The sequence below is a fragment of the Bos indicus genome, chromosome 9 (assembly GCF_029378745.1).
Source record: "Bos indicus isolate NIAB-ARS_2022 breed Sahiwal x Tharparkar chromosome 9, NIAB-ARS_B.indTharparkar_mat_pri_1.0, whole genome shotgun sequence".
Lineage (NCBI taxonomy): Eukaryota > Metazoa > Chordata > Mammalia > Artiodactyla > Bovidae > Bos > Bos indicus.
The window spans coordinates 19,387,326-19,406,978 of record NC_091768.1 but is presented as its reverse complement, the minus strand read 5'-3'; the positions used below and the strand labels follow the sequence as shown (position 1 = coordinate 19,406,978).

General features: G+C 41.1%; 1 long non-coding RNA gene and 1 pseudogene across 2 annotated transcripts in view; one reads left to right on the top strand and one right to left on the bottom strand.

Annotated features, from left to right (window-relative positions):
- LOC139184882 (uncharacterized) overlaps positions 1 to 19,653 on the bottom strand; it is a 105,010-nt gene that overhangs the window by 5,020 nt on the left and 80,337 nt on the right. Inside the window, exons 2-3 of one of the 2 annotated variants that reach the window (XR_011568377.1) lie at positions 2,286 to 2,386; positions 142 to 209 (exon numbers count right to left, since the gene is read on the bottom strand). This is a non-coding gene — a long non-coding RNA (uncharacterized lncRNA). Of the gene's footprint in view, positions 1 to 141; positions 210 to 2,285; positions 2,387 to 19,653 lie in introns of those variants that run through there. The other variant, XR_011568376.1, reaches the window with a different exon arrangement.
- On the top strand, positions 13,324 to 15,420 carry LOC109576320 (elongation factor 1-alpha 1 pseudogene; annotated as a pseudogene).

The window sequence follows — 19,653 nt, the reverse complement described above, 5'->3', positions numbered from 1 at the left end:
ATAGTTTTAATTAATCATTTCACCCTAAATAGCTATCATAATGGCATATATTGCTCATAATATTCAAAGGTAAGGAGGATTAAACTGAATCATAAATCCATTTCATGGCTGACTCACTGTTGTTCTGATGCTCCTCTCCACCTCATTTTCAGACATACCTCACTTCTGTCCTGGGCTGGGTGTTACTTGGGTAGAGCCCGCAAGTCTGCCTGGTGAAAAGGGGACGGGAAATTTGTATTACTGTGACAGTGTGGACTTTCTAGGATTAAAGAAGTTACCATAAATTGTCAAGAAAGGATCTGCTCTTAAAGCTTTTTTTCTTTCCGCACAATAAGTGCCCCTTTCACATTAAAGTCCCCTTTTATATCACTTGAAAGTGCTTTTTTACTTTTGTGAAGAGCATGGCATGTATTCATTCATTAACTGTTTGAGTGCCTCCTGAGGGTGCCCTGCTCAGCGTTAGGTGCCAGGAAGAGTCAGACCCTGCCCCACCCTCGGTGTGGACATGGAGCAAGGCCACCCCTGCCCTTTGTCCACTCCCTAGGTGGCCTTGGGTTCCTTAGCACTCTCTGGTCTTTTATAATACTGCTTGGGCTTCCCAGGCGGTGCTAGTGGTAAAGAATCCGCCTGCTGATGCAAGAGATAGGGATTCAATCCTTGGGTTGGGAAGATGCCCTTGAGTAGAAAGTGGCAACCCACTCCAGTATTCTTTCCTGGAGAATCCTATGGACAGAGGAGCCTGGTGGGCTACAGTCCATGGGGCCACAAAGAGTCAGACGTGCTATGAGGAGTAAATACTTGGGTGAAGCTTTGGCAGGGGGCCTGGTACCTGACAAACAGTAAACACCAACTGTCGTCCCAGCTATTTATAGAGTTTCCTTGAGGGAATAATTGGAAAAAATAGAGCAGAGATGTGTACATGATAGATGACACAATACTTTGAGTACAATATAAGCAAAAAGAGCTGCTAAACCTCTTAGGCCTGCACTTCGCACATCCCTTACTGTATTCAGCACTGACCATGCAACGTGATTGATGAGCTGCTTTCCTAATCTACAAATGCGTAGAATAGCTAAATTTTGGAAAGGTTTCCTGAAGACAGGTTTAGTGACAAAAGGAGGAGAGTTAGCTTCATAAAACAATGAAATCCAAAAAACCCAGGACGTTACAATGTGTGTCCCAGAGCTCCCTCAACGTGTGTGTCCCTGGATACTGCCCTTCGCCTCTATAAGATGGGCTAATTGTAGTCTCTAGCTCATGGTACTTGCATACATTAAATGAGTTGATGCATGAAAAACACTTAGAACTATCTAATGCTCAAGTTGTTGATATTTTGGAAAGGTAATGGAGGAAAGGGGGAATGATGTGGTATTGTTGAATTCTACATGTGGCGGTTGGCATTTTTAATGTACATGCTCTATTTCATTGAATCCTCACAAAGTTTTTTTCTAAAGAAGATACTTATTGCTCTCCTTTTATCGTTGAGACTAACAGATTGCAATATGTGCTAAATCTATCACACACAGGTAATAGACTGCATTCACCAGTCTCAGTTTGCGTCCAGAGAAATAGAATATTTTAGGAAGAGTTTTGCATTAGTACTTTTTAAGTAGTAAAAGACAGATACCTAAATTTATGAACCAGGAGATTATTTTGACTTGAATCTGGAAGGCTCAAGAAAATGTAGTTTACTCTGGAGGTTAAAAGAGGAGTGCTTACTCTGTCCACCTCTCAGCCTTGCTGGTATTTCCAGTTTTAATTCTACGTTTGCTAGTAGTATGGGAATTAGTAGCCTCAAGCCACAGCATCCCTTCAGCTCGCACCTGCCTCAGAAAATCTTTTCTGTAGTTTTGGCAAAGGTCTGCTTGGCTAGTTGATGTAACGTGCTCGCCTGTAGGGCTGGTGGCGGGGGAGAGGTAGACACCCTACTACATCTCTTCATGGAATGATCAGTATTGCTGTGGAATGGGGAAGGCATTTTTCTCTGATGACACTTTGGACACAAAAAACCATATTTACCGCATTGCCCAATTTGTTAAAAATTAATGGCTATTGCCTGGTGGCTCACATGGTAAAGAATCTGCCTGCAATGCGGGAGACTCAGGTTTGATCCCTGGGTTGGGAAGATCCCCTGAAGAAGGGAATATCAAGAAAATTCCATGGACAGAGGAGCCTGGTAGGCTACAGTCCACAGGGTCGCAAAGAGTTGGACACAACTAAGTAACTAACACTTTAACAGAGAAAAATATTGGAAGGTTCTTAGTGGACTAGTACTAGTTACTTACTCAACAAGCCTTATTCCTAGGAATAAGCCATTTTGGGGATAAGATCTTGCTATGAAGTTCATTTTGTTGTTGAAGGTGAGCAGTTTCAGCAATAGATGAGTCTGCAAGACATTTAAACTATGCTTTAGAGTTTATAGAAAAGGCTTAGCCATCCAGATACATATTTTCTCATACAAATACTATATTTGTGAAATCTACATCCATAGAAAACAAAGATATTCCATCTCAATCCAGAATAGAACAAAAATTAGAAGTAAGTGGCCAGGGTAGCAGAGAAAGAACATAGGCTTTGGGGTTGGGAGTTTGTAACTTAAACTACTTACAACTTTGGTCAAATAATTTTTCTTAAGGATCCTCAGATGCAAAACAGGGCAGATCATATCTTACAAGGGTATTGTGAGGATGAATGAGACAATGTATTCTCAAGAAAAACTGCAGCATGTCAGCTGAGGGACAGCACCACCTCATCAGTATTTTACTTCTGTCTCAACACCCCAAACTTCTCTTTAACAAGAGACACTTGTTAATGTGGAACCGAAGAAAGTAAAACGTGCTGTTTTACCCTGTGATCTGCCATCTTGGAAGTGGCTCTTGTCTTTACAGACCCACATGGAGGTTACGGTCTTTGGCAGAAGGCACTTTGCTGCTTCTGGGAATCAGCAGCCCTTGGGAGGAGCAGTTTTACATACATAGTTTTGCTTCACCAACCGTTTCCATGGAGGAGGAATAGATGGGAATCAGGAGCCCACACTGTGGTCTGAAGACGGCATTGAAATGCAGGGTGAAGCCTCCTTGCCACGGAGCAAGGGTCGCCCTGAATAGCCTGGCCAAATGCAGCTGCCTTGCCTCTCTAACTGGCCTGAGTATCAGATTTCAGAATTCCTGTCCCACGTGATCTGTGATATTGATCCTGGCTAGGTATACTTTTCACCCAATCTATATAAAACAGGACATCATAGATTTCAGATTTTTTTTTTTATCCTGATGGAAAGAACCCAAGAGTTACCTACCTAGGCAATCATGGATACTGAAAACTTCTGGGTATATCTGGGAGCAAATGTGTATTGGAGTCTTTTTCTTCTCTAAGAACTTCCCCCTCTAAATCTTAAATTTAGCTTCAATATTTGCTTCTAGTTTCAATGATATCTGTAATATTTACTCTCCCTAAGCACTTACAGAGGAGCTCCTTGAAGTAATCAGCACAAAGCTATTCTTTACCTAAAATATTTTCAGTAGAGAAGAAAATCTGTTCATGTTATCACCTCAAACATTATCACCAGGGTTCAGAATCAATGCTGCCTATAACTCTGAAGTCAAACTGTGTAATAAATACACAGTCCTTTGTCCCAAGCAGGAAAGTATGGCATTTCCCTGTACAATAACCACAGTTTTCCTCCTGAAGAACAGACTCGGCATCATTTAAATAGACATTTGCTTTATACTTGAGGCAGTAGTTCTCAAAGTGTCTCACCCCCTGACACACACCCCACGGAGCTGTCGCAGTATCCCATGAGAACTTGTTAGAAATGCAAGTTCTTGGGCTCCTCTCCAGACCTCTGAAACCAGAAATTCCCAGGGGTGAGTCCGTCTAGGGAATTTCAATGCAGTTCAAGTTTGAGAACTGTTGGTCTAAGGTCACAAGAGGCGGTGAGGGTGGGGGAATGTTGCTATACAGACCGACAGGGCTGCCTGCAGGATTTGGCAGCTTTGAATCCAGCACGTAGGACTTGGGGTCACAGTGAGCAGCTTCAGGATATGGACTCACCTTTGTCCATCTCACTGCCTGCCACCTAGACTAGAAATAATCCACTTTTTTATGGCTGTAACCAGATATGGTCTGTCAGCTCTCTGTGGATAGTGTATCAGAAGATTTGACCTAGTCTTCTAGTTCAAACTAGTCTTCTATCCAAAGATTTGAACTAGGAAAGCGAAATGCCTTTAAACAACCAGTGCCAAAAAGATTGGGTCACTCCTCTGTCACAGCCTGTAACCCCCAAGCTTCCAGAAAAACCTTCTAAACATCCTCCAACACTCCCTGAAGGAAAACTAATCAATGGGGTTTACATTTGAATTCTTCGTGAACATGTATTTTGTCATAGAAACACATTTTTTAAATTTAATTTTTCTTTCATATTCAAGTATAGTTGATCCAGGTGGTGCAATGGTAAAGAATCTGCCTGCCAATGCAGGAGACACGAATTTGATCCCTGGTCAGGAAGGTCCCCTGGAGTAGGAAATTGCAACCCACCCTAGGAAATAGCAACCCACCCTAGTATTCTTGGCCTGGACCCTTTAAAATTTACAAAGCACTTTCACAAGAGCTTCCCTGGTGGCTCAGACGGTAATGAATCTGCCTTCAATGTAGGAGACCTGGATTCCACCCCTGGGTCAGGAAAATCCCTAGAGAAGGGAATAGCTACCCACTCCATTATTCTTGCCTGGAAAATTCCATGGACAGAGGAGCCTGGTGTGCTGCAGTCTGTGGGGTCGCAAAGAGTTGGACATGACTGCGCAACTAACACTTTCACTTTTTTTACTTCATAGTTGATTTACAATGTTGTGTTACAGCAAAGTGACTCAGTTACACATACACTCGCTGTTTTTCAGATTCTTTTCCCATATAGGTGATTTGAGAATTTTGAATATAGCTCCCTGCTATACAGTAGGTCCTTATTATTTATTTTATATATAGTAATATGTATATGTTAATCCCAAACTCCTAATTTATTTTCCCCTTCCAAGACCCAGTCAATTTCTACAATAAATAAATTTTAAATGGTCAATTTCAAACAGTAAATAAATAGGTGTCATGGAGGAAATGTAAAGAATAGGAGACTGGTTGCCTATTCAGATCCTCATAAAATAGGAAAACGACAAACTATCTTGGAGCAAGCTACTCAAAATATGATCTGTGGGCCTGTCCTTGTTACTGACATAAGTACTGCAATCAAGGGTAAACATTTAGAAACTTCTAGGGCAAGTTTATTGGATGAATTAGGAGCCTGGAATTAGTAACAAGTTTCTTAAATTTAAAAGTTCAGCTTTCTCAAAGTTTGAGGTGTGTGTGTGTGACCTGTGTGTGTGTGTGTGTGTGTCTGTGTGTGTGTGTGTCTGTGTGTACTTAACGACCCAGGCAAGTAGCTTCTGTACCTGAGGTTTGAGAAATATTAAAATTATCTAAAAGAAATTAGCCTGTATACAGAGACTATGTTAAATAAAATAAAAATGAGACCTATGTATTCAGATTTCTTGAGTCCATTCCTTAGTGCTGGTGAAGGCAGATGTAAATAAACAAGAATGCCTATAGATGTCCGGAGGAAGTTTTTATTTATAGATAAAGTAGGTCATGTTTTCACAAGTGTGGATTTTGTTTGCTATACAGAGTCTCCATCTGTCTTTCTCTGGCTTCTTAAAAAAAAAAAAAAACCCTACCTCATCTAGAACAGAACTGTTTCTATATAATCTGTTATAAACAGATATAGATATAAACAGATCCAGATGGGGCCAAATATCAAGCCATGTAAAATAATGGGGATGATTAGTGGGTTTGGGGACTGGTGGTTGAAGGAGGTAGTGATGATGAAATTAGCTCTATTTCCTAATGCTTGGTCAAGAGAAATGTGTTTCTCCAGGGCTTAGTCTCCTTAAAATACATCAATGCATCACCACTAGAAAACATACATGTAGGAAGTGCCTTGAAAATGTAGTGGGGTTTCAAGTTTATCTATCAAGCTATGATTATTCCCATGTAACTTTTGACCCTGGGACTAGCAAGCTCTTAGAGTAATTAATATATTGGTTCTAACACCCCTACTGTTATCATAACTTTACCAATTTCATTGCTACTCTTTTTGATAAACATGTTTCAGAGTAAAAATTTCTCTTTATAGTCAAGAAATTCTTCCCTTATGCCCTTTTACCAACAGTTCTAATATTCAGCTGTGGGCTTAATTTCTGTTTCGGTTTATAAGTATCTTTTTGATTAACTGCATAATTTGCTGGAGACCAGCAGCATAATTAAACTGGTGTATATTGTCATCTGGGTCTTTCCTTAGCTCCTGAGGGGTTTCTGGGATGCTCTCTTAAAGGTACAATTCTCTTGACTAACTGTAAAACCCAGATTACCCAAAGTAGCATTTTTATTGATTCATAAAAATACAGGTCAGGATTACACTTACATTTATAGCAAGATGAGTGTTATATATCTCTGGATGCTTTTAATTTTATAGAAATGTGTGTAGGTACATTTACAAAGGTTGTGTTTTTAATAACACATTCTTAATAATTTAGTAGATGAAAATTAGTCACTTTTATTTTTTTAGGGAGAATATTCCTTTGTGTTGCACAACATATGGATTTAGCACTGAAAGAATTCTGCATTTTAAATTACCATTAAGAAAGACATCTCTACTGTGTCTATAGTACTGCCAAAATCCTCTTGTGATTATTATAATTATTATTTACTAGTCTTTTCAACTCCAAAATTTCTTAAAATTGCCATCACCGTCTCTGGTTGATTTAATGAAATAAAATCAAGAAACTTACAAAGAAAAACAATTTCATCTGTAATGGTTTGATGTGATTGGACAGCTGTTTCAGAGGTTAAATTCTAGCAAATCCTTTTAATTGGTTGGTATTTATTCTAACAATTGATTTATAGCTAATAAGTCTGAAAATAAAAGTGCCTAAATCTACTCACTGCTCATCATCCGGGTGTTCACTTATTTGTTTTTTTAACAAGAGTTTGTGGAGCTTCTGTTATACAAAATGAAACTTCCTAGAAGTCAAAGAGGACTTTTGATGACATAAGGGTTTCATTTTGGAACAATAATTTCTATACCAATGTGGAAAATGGGTTCAACTATTTAGGAACTGTTTAGATCAGAAAAAAAGAATGATGCCACCAAGATGGTGGCACAGATCATTCCCGACTTGACTCCCCTTCCCACAAAGAACAACTAACAACTATGCAAGAATAAGACATCGCTGAGCGAATCTCAGAACACAGAAATGAGGCTGAAGCACGTCCCGCAGCACACAGATCGCGACAGACTGCAAGAAAGGGTGAGAGGAACAGCTACGCGCTGACCGAGGGCCCTTTCCCCAGTGTAGCACCCTGCCTACAGCTCCAGGGGCAAAGGAGCGCACAGGGCTGACATCCAGCACCCCCAGCACTGGGGGTCACCTCTGGGAACTCCTGCTCTGGTTTCGCCCCATGGGAATCACAGAGCATCTGCGGGCTCAACCACTGGGAATCTGACTGTGACAGAGAAAGGGAGGAGGGGCTTCCAGCCAGCAGCACTGGGGTCTTGGAGGACAGAGCTCCTGCCTGCAGAGCACACACAGGAAACCCAACCAGCAGCTTGCTCTGCTGCAGCCCAAGTGGCTGGCACAGTCTGGCCAGGGAACTTGGGTGGGGCGCAAGTCTGCCTAATTCGGGCCTTCAAATGAAGAGATCTCCCAGCCCTGCAGCCTGGTCTGCCCACATCCAACAGAGGAGCTGAGTTTTAGCCCCCCTGCCCCACCATGTGGATCATGGCGCCCAGCCCCTCCTACCAGAGAAACTGTTCAGGAAAACTGAGGAGCTGCCTGAAGTGGGCTCTCCCAGCTCTACCCAGGCAGAAGTCGGGTCACAGCCCTGTCCACCATGGAGTGTGGTCCCTGCCGGCCCCCATCTGACGGGAAGGGCTGACAAGAACACCCGGAAGCTGCACAACCCAGCAGTTCTTGAGCTGATGGGCAGGTAAGTGGCAAAACGGGTGGCCCCCAGAACAAAGTTAGTAGCACCTGTTCAGCCAGTGAACCTGGGGCACAGGCTGACTTGAGTCAAGCCCACAAAGAGCACCAGTGGCCTTGGAGATACTTAGCTGATGAGCTCGGGTCGGGAAACGAACTCACAGCCTCACTTGTTGCTGAAGACAGTGTTCAGCCTGCCTGACCAGGGAGCCTCAGCAGAGCACACCACAGGCTGTGGAGCCCACCCGACAGCCCTGCTGACATACAGTTCACATGGCACCTGAACAGAGAGTATAGCCCATGTCTCTCCCTGTCTGCAGGGAAAAACTGTTGGCCTCACCTGACCAGGATATTCAGCACACACACTCTTGCCTGATTTAGGTCCCAAAACAATGAGCTGCCCAGGCCCTGGGTCCAATCCCATAACCCCACGAGGGCAGGGACGCTAAGTCATAGCCCGGACACCTGCTGAGGATAGCACCCGGTCTGGACTGTCTGATGAGACATCCAGCGAAGCCAAGCAAAAGCGAGGCCATCCCGCAGCCTCATCTGTGCAGGGAACCAAGCCAGCCATCCACCCAGCTGCGCGCAGCCAGAGGCACACCCACCCCTCCTAACCTCAGAGCTCAAGTAGTTGTCTCAGCCAAAAACAGACCTTAAAATCAGGGCCCCCCACCCGTCCAAGGATGTGACCAGCAGATGCATCCAGAAACCCAAACTGAGCTAACTGGTAAAGAAACATCTCTGCCCAAGCAAACCTGAAAAGTTCAGAAGAGCACACCACTCAAACACAGAGATAACCAATGCCAAGAATCAAGGATCCAAAAAAAAAAAAAAAAAATTAGGTAAATGTGACACCACTGAAGGAAACTATTAAAGCTCTGATAACTGACCCTAAGGAAATGGAGATCTATGAACTTTCAGTCAAAAGGATTCAAAATAATCAATGTATGAACAAAACAAGAAGTTCATAACAGAAACAATAAAAAGCAAACAGAAATTCAAGAGTTGAACACTAAAATAACTGAAGAACTCAGTAGAGAGCTTCAAAAACAGAGTTGACCATGTAGAAGAAGGAATCAACACCCTGGAAGTAGGACGCTTGAAATTATCCAATCAGAGGAACCCAAAGAAAAAGGAAGGGAAAGGAGTGAAGAAAGCCTGTGGGACTTAACGGGACAAAATGAAGAGAAACAATATTTGAGCTATGTGAATTCCAGAAGGAGAAGAGAATGAAAAGGGGGCAGAAAGTGTATTTAAAGCAGTTATGGTTGAAAACTTCCCAAATTTATGGCAAGAAACAGACTTCATCTAAGAGACCCCAAAGACTCCAGATATGCTGAACCCTAAGAAGGCTAGACTGAGATACATTGTGATTAAATTGTCAAAAGTCAGACTTCGATAAAGCAACAGAAAAAGGAAGGGAGAGAGAAGTTACATAGAAGGGAAACCCTGTAAGACTATGGGTAGATTTCTCAACAGATCAACAATGTAGACAACTTATGAAATGGGACAAAATATTTGCAAGCCATATATCTGATGAGAGGTTAACATCTAAAATATATAAAGAACTCATATAACCCAATAGCAAAATTCAAATAACCCCATTTTAAAATGGGCAAAAGACATTCTTCCAAAGAAGATATTTGTCAGGCCATCAGGTACATGAAAATGCTCAACATCACTAGTCATTAGGGAAATACGAATCAAAACCACAAGGAGAGATTACCTCACACCTGTTAAAACGGCACCATCAAAAAGATGAGAGATGACAAATGCTGGTGAGGGTGTGGAGAAAAGGGAATCCTTGTACACTGTTGGTGGGATTGGTAAATGGTACAGCCAGGATAGAAAAGAGTATGGAAGATCTTCAAAAAATTGAAAACAGAACTAACATATGATTTGGCATTTCTGCTTCTGAGACAGGAAATGAGAATAGACTCAAAAATAATATCTGCACCCCTGTGTAATAGTAGCTCTATTTACAATCGCCAAGACATGGAAACACTAAATGCCCATTGATAGATGAATAGATAAGGAAATCGTAAGCTATATCTGTACCTACATCTATGTCTGCATCTTCCCTGGTGGCTCAGCTGGTAAAGAACCTGCCTGCCAATGCAGGAGAGCCAAGAGATGGGGGTTCTATCCCAGGGTCAGGAAGATCCCCTGGAGGAGGGCAAGGCAACCCACTCAGTATTCTTCCCTGGAAAACTCCATGGACAGAGGAGCCTAGCAGGCTACAATCGATGGGGTTGCAAGAGTTGGACGTGACTGAGCGCAAGTGCATACACATACACACACGTCTATGTCTATATAGATACATTAAATATATTAAAACAGCCATAAAAACCAAGGAAATTCTGCCATCTGCAACAGCATGGTTGGACCTCAAGGGTATTAGGCTTGGTGAAATTAAGCGAAATAACTCAGAGAAAGACATATACTATACGATCTCATTTATATGTGGAATCTAAAAATGGACAAAAAAGCTCATAGAAAAAGGTTAGTGGTTAACAAAGAAGGCAGGGTAAAGCAGAGGCAGAGGAATTAGAGGAAAGTAGTCAAAACTACAAACTTCTAGTTATAAGAAACCTAAGTATAAGGGATGTAGGGTATAATACGATGACTATAGTTAACCCTGTTGTATCTTATACACACGGAGAAGGAAATGGTAACCCACTCCAGTATTCTTGCCTGGAGAATCCCATGGACAGAGGAGCCTGACAGGCTACAGTCCATGGGATTATAAAGAGTCGGACATGCCTAAGCAATTAACACATACACATATGTTATCCCATGGATGGAGGAGCCTGGTAGGCTGCAGTCCGTGGGGTTGCTAGAGTCGGACACGACTGAGCGACTTCACTTTCACTTTTCACTTTCATGCATTGGAGAAGGAAATGGCAACCCACTCCAGGGTTCTTGCCTGGAGAATCCCAGGGACGGGGGAGCCTGGTGGGCTGCCGTCTATCAGGTCGCACAGAGTCAGACACGACTGAAGTGACTTAACAGCAGCAGTAGCAGCAGCATATGTTATACATAACTGTTATTAAAAGAGTAAATCCTTACAGTTTTCATCACAAGGATTTTTTTCTTTTTTTTTGATTAAACTATAATCAGATGATGGGTGTTAACAATTTCATTTCACAATATACCTAAGTCAAACCATTATGCTGTATACCTTAAACTTATACAGTGACATATGTCAATTATATCTCAATAAAACTGAAAAAAACAGAAATAATGAGAGACAGAATCAATGGGAATACCCTATGGATGAACTGAGTTATTTTTGAGAGAACTGACAGCACTTGGTAATCCACTGGATATGGGAGCGGGGAGAGAGAAGAGGCACCATGTAAGTGAGGAGGCGACAATGCTGCAGGCTGAAATGGGGTCTCAAAAGAGCAAGTATGAGAGGCAGGAGGTGGGAGAGCATGTTGATTTGTTGTGGGTTGTCCACATGGACACGTCCAGCAAACTGAAGGAAGATCTATACCAGAGATACTGATTCAATCACACATGTAAGGAATTTGTAGCCATGGGTCTGCACAAGGCTCCGAAATGTAAGTGAAAAAGTGAAAGTCACTCAGTTATGTCTGACTCTCTGCAACCACATGGACCATAGCCTGCTAGGCTCCTCTCTCCATGGAATTCTCCAGGCCAGAATACTGGAGTGGGTAGCCGTTCCCGTCTCCAGGGGGTTTTCCAACCCAGGGACTGAACCCGGGTCTCCCACCATGTGGGCAGATTCTTTACCACCTGAGCCACCAGGGAAGCCCTTCTAAATATATAAAAGATGCAAATAGAAACATCAATCATAGCAGACATGATCCTGTCAGTTTCCCTAAAGATCATTTCTCACTTTTAATTGAGTTTCATGAATACCTGTGTTATACAATTAATGAAGTTGCTGGACCTTTCTCCTTTCTTTTGTCCTTCAAATCCTTCAAGGGAAGAAATGCATCTTTAACAAAAAATATTGGAGAGGTGCTCAGTTTTTTAACATTGTTATGAAGATGAATTCTCTGATTCTCAAAAGGCTTTGATCCATAATCATTTGCCTCTGCTAAACTTTCCAAGAGTGATTAAGGACATTTAATTATTTTTCTAGTGCTTCAGAAGAAACAAATTCATTGAGGAAATAGACAATACAGATAGGGAAAAAAATGGTGTGTGTGTGTGTGTCTATTATTGGACTTTGTGACTTCTTCTAATCTGCCTTTTCTTACACTAGTACCACAGATCTTACTGTTGCATCTTTTTTTTTTAATTAAACATTGTTGCCTAGGTAATACATTCCATGGTTCAACAATTAAAATATGAAAAAGTTTCCTTTCCTTGTCCCTAAACAGTTACACACAGGCACATATATAACTATGAGGATCCTTCCAGAATTTATGCAAATACAAACAATAAGAATCCTTATTCTTACTCTTGTAAATAAAACAGAGCATATTTTATATACTGTTGTGAACCTTGACCTATTCTTCACTTAATATATTCTTGGCAATTGTGATATCTCATTTTATGTGTCAACTTGGCTAGCTGTGGTACCAAGTTATTCAATCAAACACTAATCTAGAGGAGAACAGCACATGAGGAGGCAGGCAGGTATTAAAGTGGTGTCTACAGGTGAAGAAACACCAAGGGTTGCCTGCAACCAGTAGTATCTAGGAGAAAGACATGGAGCAAACTTTCCAGGATCTTCAGAGGGGATGTGTACATGCTCAGTTGCTCAGTCCTGTCTGACTCTTTGTGACCCCGTAGACTGTAGCCCGCCAGGCTCCTCTGTCCCTGGGATTCTCCAGGCAAGAATACTGGAGTGGGTTACCATTTCCTCTTACAGGCAATCTTCCCAACCCAGGGATAGAACCTGCATCTCCTGCATCTCCTACATGCACAGGTGGATTCTTTACCACTGAGCCACCTGGGAAGCCCTGAGAAGGAATGTGGCCCTAAAAACATCTTGATCTCAGACTTCTCATCTCCAGTAAAAGAATAAATTTCTGTTGTTTTAAAGCCACTCAGTTTGCGGTGATTTGTTACCGCAGCTTTGGGAAACTAACTCAATGATCTTTTTACATCATTACATAAAAAGCATCCTTATTTTTTTTAAAATAGCTCTTGCCAGAAGATACATCATTTGTTACTTTGCCAGATGCTACAGTATTACCGTCCACGGTTTTAACCAATTCACACTCTTATCAGCAACATAAGTGCCTGTTTTGCCTTTTTGAAGATCTCTAATATGGCTTTTATTTGCATTTCTCTTACCAAGTGTGGGATTGTGTTTAAGAGTCATTTACAGCTTTTTCGCAACGGGTTTGCCGCCAGGACACAGGTGTCGTGAAAACCACCGTTAAACCTAAGCCAAAATGGGAAAGGAGAAGACCCACATCAACATCGTTGTCATTGGGCACGTAGATTCAGGGAAGTCTACCACGACTGGCCATCTGATCTACAAATGTGGCGGGATCGACAAGAGAACAATTGAAAAGTTCGAGAAGGAGGCTGCCGAGATGGGAAAGGGCTCCTTCAAATATGCCTGGGTCTTGGACAAACTTAAAGCTGAACGTGAGCGTGGTATCACCATTGATATCTCCCTGTGGAAATTTGAGACCAGCAAGTACTATGTTACCATCATTGATGCCCCAGGACACAGAGACTTCATCAAAAACATGATTACAGGCACATCCCAGGCTGACTGTGCTGCCCTGATTGTTGCTGCTGGTGTTGGTGAATTTGAAGCCGGTATCTCCAAGAACGGGCAGACCCGTGAGCATGCCCTTTTGGCTTACACCCTGGGTGTGAAACAACTAATTGTTGGCGTTAACAAAATGGATTCCACTGAGCCACCCTATAGCCAGAAGAGATACGAAGAAATTGTTAAGGAAGTCAGCACCTATATTAAGAAAATTGGCTACAACCCCGACACAGTAGCATTTGTGCCAATTTCTGGCTGGAATGGTGACAACATGCTGGAGCCAAGTGCTAACATGCCATGGTTCAAGGGATGGAAAGTCACCCGTAAGGACGGCAATGCCAGTGGAACCACCCTGCTTGAAGCTCTGGATTGCATCCTGCCACCAACTCGCCCAACTGACAAACCCTTGCGTTTGCCTCTCCAGGATGTCTATAAAATTGGTGGTATTGGTACTGTCCCTGTGGGTCGTGTGGAGACTGGTGTTCTCAAACCTGGCATGGTGGTCACCTTTGCTCCAGTCAATGTAACAACTGAAGTGAAGTCTGTAGAAATGCACCATGAAGCATTGAGTGAAGCCCTTCCTGGGGACAATGTGGGCTTTAATGTCAAGAACGTGTCTGTCAAAGATGTCCGTCGTGGCAATGTGGCTGGTGACAGCAAAAATGATCCACCCATGGAAGCTGCTGGCTTCACAGCTCAGGTGATTATTTTGAACCATCCAGGCCAAATCAGTGCTGGATATGCACCTGTGCTGGATTGTCACACAGCTCACATTGCTTGCAAGTTTGCTGAGCTGAAGGAGAAGATTGATTGTCGTTCTGGGAAAAAGCTGGAAGATGGCCCTAAATTCTTGAAATCTGGTGACGCTGCCATCGTTGATATGGTTCCTGGCAAGCCCATGTGTGTCGAGAGCTTCTCTGATTATCCTCCCCTGGGCCGTTTTGCTGTGCGTGACATGAGACAGACAGTCGCTGTGGGTGTCATCAAAGCAGTGGACAAGAAGGCAGCTGGAGCTGGCAAGGTCACCAAGTCTGCCCAGAAAGCTCAGAAGGCTAAATGAATATTATCCCCAATACCTGCCACCCCAGTCTTAATCAGTGGTGGAAGAACGGTCTCAGAACTGTTTGTCTCAATTGGCCATTTAAGTTTAATAGTAAAAGACTGGTTAATGATAACAATGCATCGTAAAACCTTCAGAAGGAAAGGAGAATGTTTTTGTGGACCATATGTTTTGTGTGTGGCAGTTTAAGTTATTAGTTTTTAAAATCAGTACTTTTTAATGAAAACAACTTGACCAAAAATCTGTCACAGAATTTGAGACCCATTAAAAAAAGTTTAATGAGAAACCTGTGTCTTCCTTTTGGTCAACACTGTAACTCCCTACAGTACTACTTTGGTAAGAGTTGCTCATAAGCTATTTCTGGTAAAACAATTTTCAAATTATGGGTTTGTATTTCTAGGGTGGAGCTTCAGGTTTGTTAACCTTGTGTTGAGAACTCATCTGTTTTAATAACATCTTAAGCATTGGTGCAACACTTTTCTAGATTAGGACAGATGAACAAAGTAACTATGTTTTATATGTAAGCTAGTTTGTAAGGTCAGATTCTATAGTATAGAAGCTCCTGTTGCATATAAAATTTTGTATGGTTACATAAATGAATAAATCTATGTCATTTAGTTTGCCAGGTATGAGGATGTGCATTCACATTTATAATAAGTAGTTAATCTAAAATGTGAGACTTAATAGTATTGAGTACTGCCTTGCTAGAGTTAATTGTATACAGGTTCTAGGAAAAATAAAAGATGCTGGAGGCTAAAAAAAAAAAAAAAAGAGTCATTTACATTTCTGAAATGCCCATTCATATTTGTTTCCATTTTATAGTAGGTTATTAACCTTTATTTCTAGGATTTATTTACCTATTAGATGGATTAGCTCTTCACCTGTGATATGACTTAGAAACTTTTCCCCCATATTATCCCTTTTTTTTTGACTTGCTTATGTGTTTTCTCTTTTCACATAATTCTTTTTTATGCACTGGTCATTTATTTTGAATCACTATAGGGTTATAATTGGAGAAGGAAATGGCAACCCACTCTAGTATTCTTGCCTGGAGAATTCCATGGATAGAGGAGCCTGGTGGGCTACAGTCTATGGGGTTGCAAAGAGTCGGACATGACTAAGCAAGTAACTCGCACATAGGGTTATAATAGAATTCTTCCTTATTTTCATCTAACAATTTCTTAGTCTCATTTTCTATAGAATTTATACTCATATATGCTTTCCTGATGGCTCAGTGGTAAACAATATGTCTGCCAACACAAGAGAAACGGGTTCAATCCCAGGGTCTGAAAGATCCCCTGGTGAAGGAAATGGCAAACCATTCCAGTATTCTTGACTGGGAAATCCCATGGGCAGAGGAGCCTGGCAGGTTACAGTCCATGGGGTTGCAAAGAGTCAGACATGACTTAGCAACAACAACAACAATACTTGTATATACTGTGAGATGTGGCTTCAACTTAATTCTTTTCCCAAATGGCTATCCAATTGTCATGACACTATTTGTTAAGAGTTCATCTTTGGACCTTGATTTGAAATTCCGTCTTTATTGTATACTAAATTGTTTTATCTATTTGGATGTATTCCTGGTATTTCTATTTTGTTCCTCTGGTTTTCTGTCTATGTACTTGCCAATATTACATTGCTTTAACTTTTGAAACCATAAAATATATTTTAATATCTAGTGGTACTAGACCCTCCACCCTATTACTCATTTATGTTTTTCAGAGCTCTCCTTGCTATATATTGCTTTCTGCATTTTAACATTCAGAATCATTTTGTCTAGTTCTTTTAAAACTTTTTGGTATTTTTATGAAAATTATACTAAATTGATGCTTTTATAATATTTAGCTGACTTATCTAAGAATATAGTATGTGTTTCCATTTGTTCAATTTTTCCATATCTTTCAGAACATTTTACAGTTTTGTTATTGTTTTTGTATGTGATTAATCTTTCAGTCATGTCTGACTCTTTGTGACCCCATGGACTGCAGCCCACCAGGCTCCTCTGTCCATGGGATTCTCCAGGCAAGAACCCTGGAGTGGGTTGCCATGTCCTCCTCCAGGGGATCTTCCCCACCCAAGATTGAACCCAGGCCTCCTGCATTGCAGGTGGATTCTTTACTGTCTGAGCCACCAGGGAAGTCCTGTTTTTGTATAGGCTTGCACATTTCTTGTTAAGTTCATTCCTAGGTTTTAAATATTTTTGCTGCTACTGTAAATAGTAACTTTACTTTCATCATATATTTTATCTGATTATTATTTGTGTATGTAAAAGCTGCTTTTTGAGTTTTCCTGGTTTGTGATTATTTTGATAACAGTAGTTTTAGCTCTTTGGTTTCATTCCACATCTCTAATTTCTTTTTTGTTAGTGACTGCATTGTCTTTTTATCCAGCACAGTTTTATATAATAGTTGTGATAGCAGTTATACTTGTTTTGCATACGATTTTTGATAGAAATACTTCTATTGTTTTCTCTTTAAGCATGATGCTGACTTCTGGGCTGAAAAAGATTTCTTTTATCATGTTAAGCAAATAATCATACTTTCCCATTTCTCTTGAGTATTTGTAATCAAGAATGATTGTTCAGCTGTTTTCCAAGCTTTTTTGATGACTATGGATAGGATTATATGATTGTCTCTTAAGGTCTAATAATGCAGTAAATTATATTAGTATTAGTAGACTATGTTTCTATTTCTCCTTATAGGTTCTGTAATTTTTGTTTATAAAATTGCACCAGCATTATTTGGTGCATGAAAGTCTCTTAATTACATGCTTCCTGAGAATTATGCCCATTTAGGGTTAAGAAAGTCTTTTTGTGTGTGTATTGTTCACTGCTTTTTGGTATGAATTCTACCTTTTTTGATATTAAGATCCTGACCCTATTTTTATTTGGGGAAGTCTTTCCTTAGTATTTATTTTGAAATGTTCCAGATTGTTTAATTTTTTTACACTTAAAACATTATACTTATTTATTTTGGCTGCACTGGGTCTTCATTGTTATGCATGAGTCTCCCTGGTGGCTCAGATGGTAAAACGTCTGCCTACAATGCGGGAAACCCGGCTTCAATCCCTGGGTCGGGAAGATCCCCTGGAGAAGGAAATGGCAACCCACTCCAATATTCTTGCCTGAAAAATCCCGTGGACCCCACGGGATTTTTCAGAAGAGCCTGGTAGACTACAGTCCATGGGGACGCAAAGAGTCGGACACAACTGAGCGACTTTCTTTCTTTCTTTCTTTTTCTTTAATTTCGGAAAGTGAGGGCTACTTTATAGTTGCAGCGTGTGGGTTTCTCAGTGTGATGGCTTCTTTTTGCAAAGCACTGGCTCTAGGGCACATGAGGCTTAGTTGCTCTGCAGCCTGTGGAATCTTCCTGGACCAAGGATTGAACCCATGTCCCCTGCGCTGGCAGGCAGGGTTTTAACCACTGGACAACCAGGGAAGTCCTAGATCATTTTGGTTTAGACCTGTGTTTTGTATAAAACATACAGTTGGGTATTATTTTGTGATCTAATCTGAAAATCTTTTAGTACATAAAGTAAATTTACATTTATTGATATTCAGATAAGCTTAATCTTTGTTCCATTGTATTATTTTATGTATTCTATTTTAGCAGTTTTTAAAATGTCTTGCATTATGTGGCCTGTTTTCTCTGCATGTAAATATGCCTCTCTGTGTGTATTTTGTCTGATATTAAGAGAGGTTTGTGGCTTTTCTTCCCCCTACTACCTAGTACTCTTACTTAATCTTCCACTACTTTGGACAATATCTACTAATTTCCTACCCCGCAGTGTTAAAAAAAAAAAAAATTAGCATGTTTCTTCCCCCATCCCCTTTTCTTTTCTCCAACAAATTTTAGCTGATACTATCTTCTTGTTATATTGTTAAATGTTATTATATTTCTACTTCTTGGGTCACTGGCCTTAAATGATATCTTTTAATTCTGAACTATTACAGATGAAGAAATTAATGTTCTTATAATAGCTATTTCATTCTCCCTTCTTTCCCCAAGTTTTATTAGTTTTATCATTTCCCTAATACCAGGACATAAAACATTTACACTCTGTTATGACACCCTGCATTTGCTTTAGTCTTAATTCTAAAGTTAAATATACTCAGCACTCATAGGCATCCTTTCCTGGCAATATTCTCAGTCCTGTCTCAACCACCTGAAGTTCATCCCCCCACAGTGGGGTTCTTATTGCCACCTGACTGGTGAATTGGTTTTCAGATACCATCCTGAGGGTAAACTTTCTAGAACCTCGCTTGACCTAACTTGTATTCCTGGGAAAGGAACAAGCGAGCCTGAGACAAGAGTTTGTGTACAAGTACTTTTTTGGGAAGTGATACCAGAAGCAGGTGGACTTCCCCGGTTGGTGAGATAGTAAATAATCCCCTAGGAATGCAGGAGAGGCAGGAGATGTGGGTTCAATACTGGGTTGGGAAGATCCCCTGCAAGAGAGCATGGCAATCTACTCCCGTATTCTTGCCTGGGGAATCCCATGGACAGAGGAGCCTGGCAGGCTACAGTCCAAAGGGTCGCAAAGAGTCAGACATGACTCAAGTGACGCATGCACGCACGCACCAGGAGCAGGAGTGAGAGTCTAGGGAAAGAAGGGACATTCAACACACGTGTGCATTATTGAATTGATGATCATTATGTGAAAAGAAAGCTGAGCGCCGAAGAATTGATGCTTTTGAACTGTGGTGTTGGAGAAGACTCTTGAGAGTCCCTTGGACTGCAAGGAGATCCAACCAGTCCATCCTAAAGGAGATCAGTCCTGGGTGTTCACTGGAAGGACTGATGTTGAAGCTGAAACTCCAAAACTTTGGCCACCTGATGCAAAGAGCTGACTTCATTTGA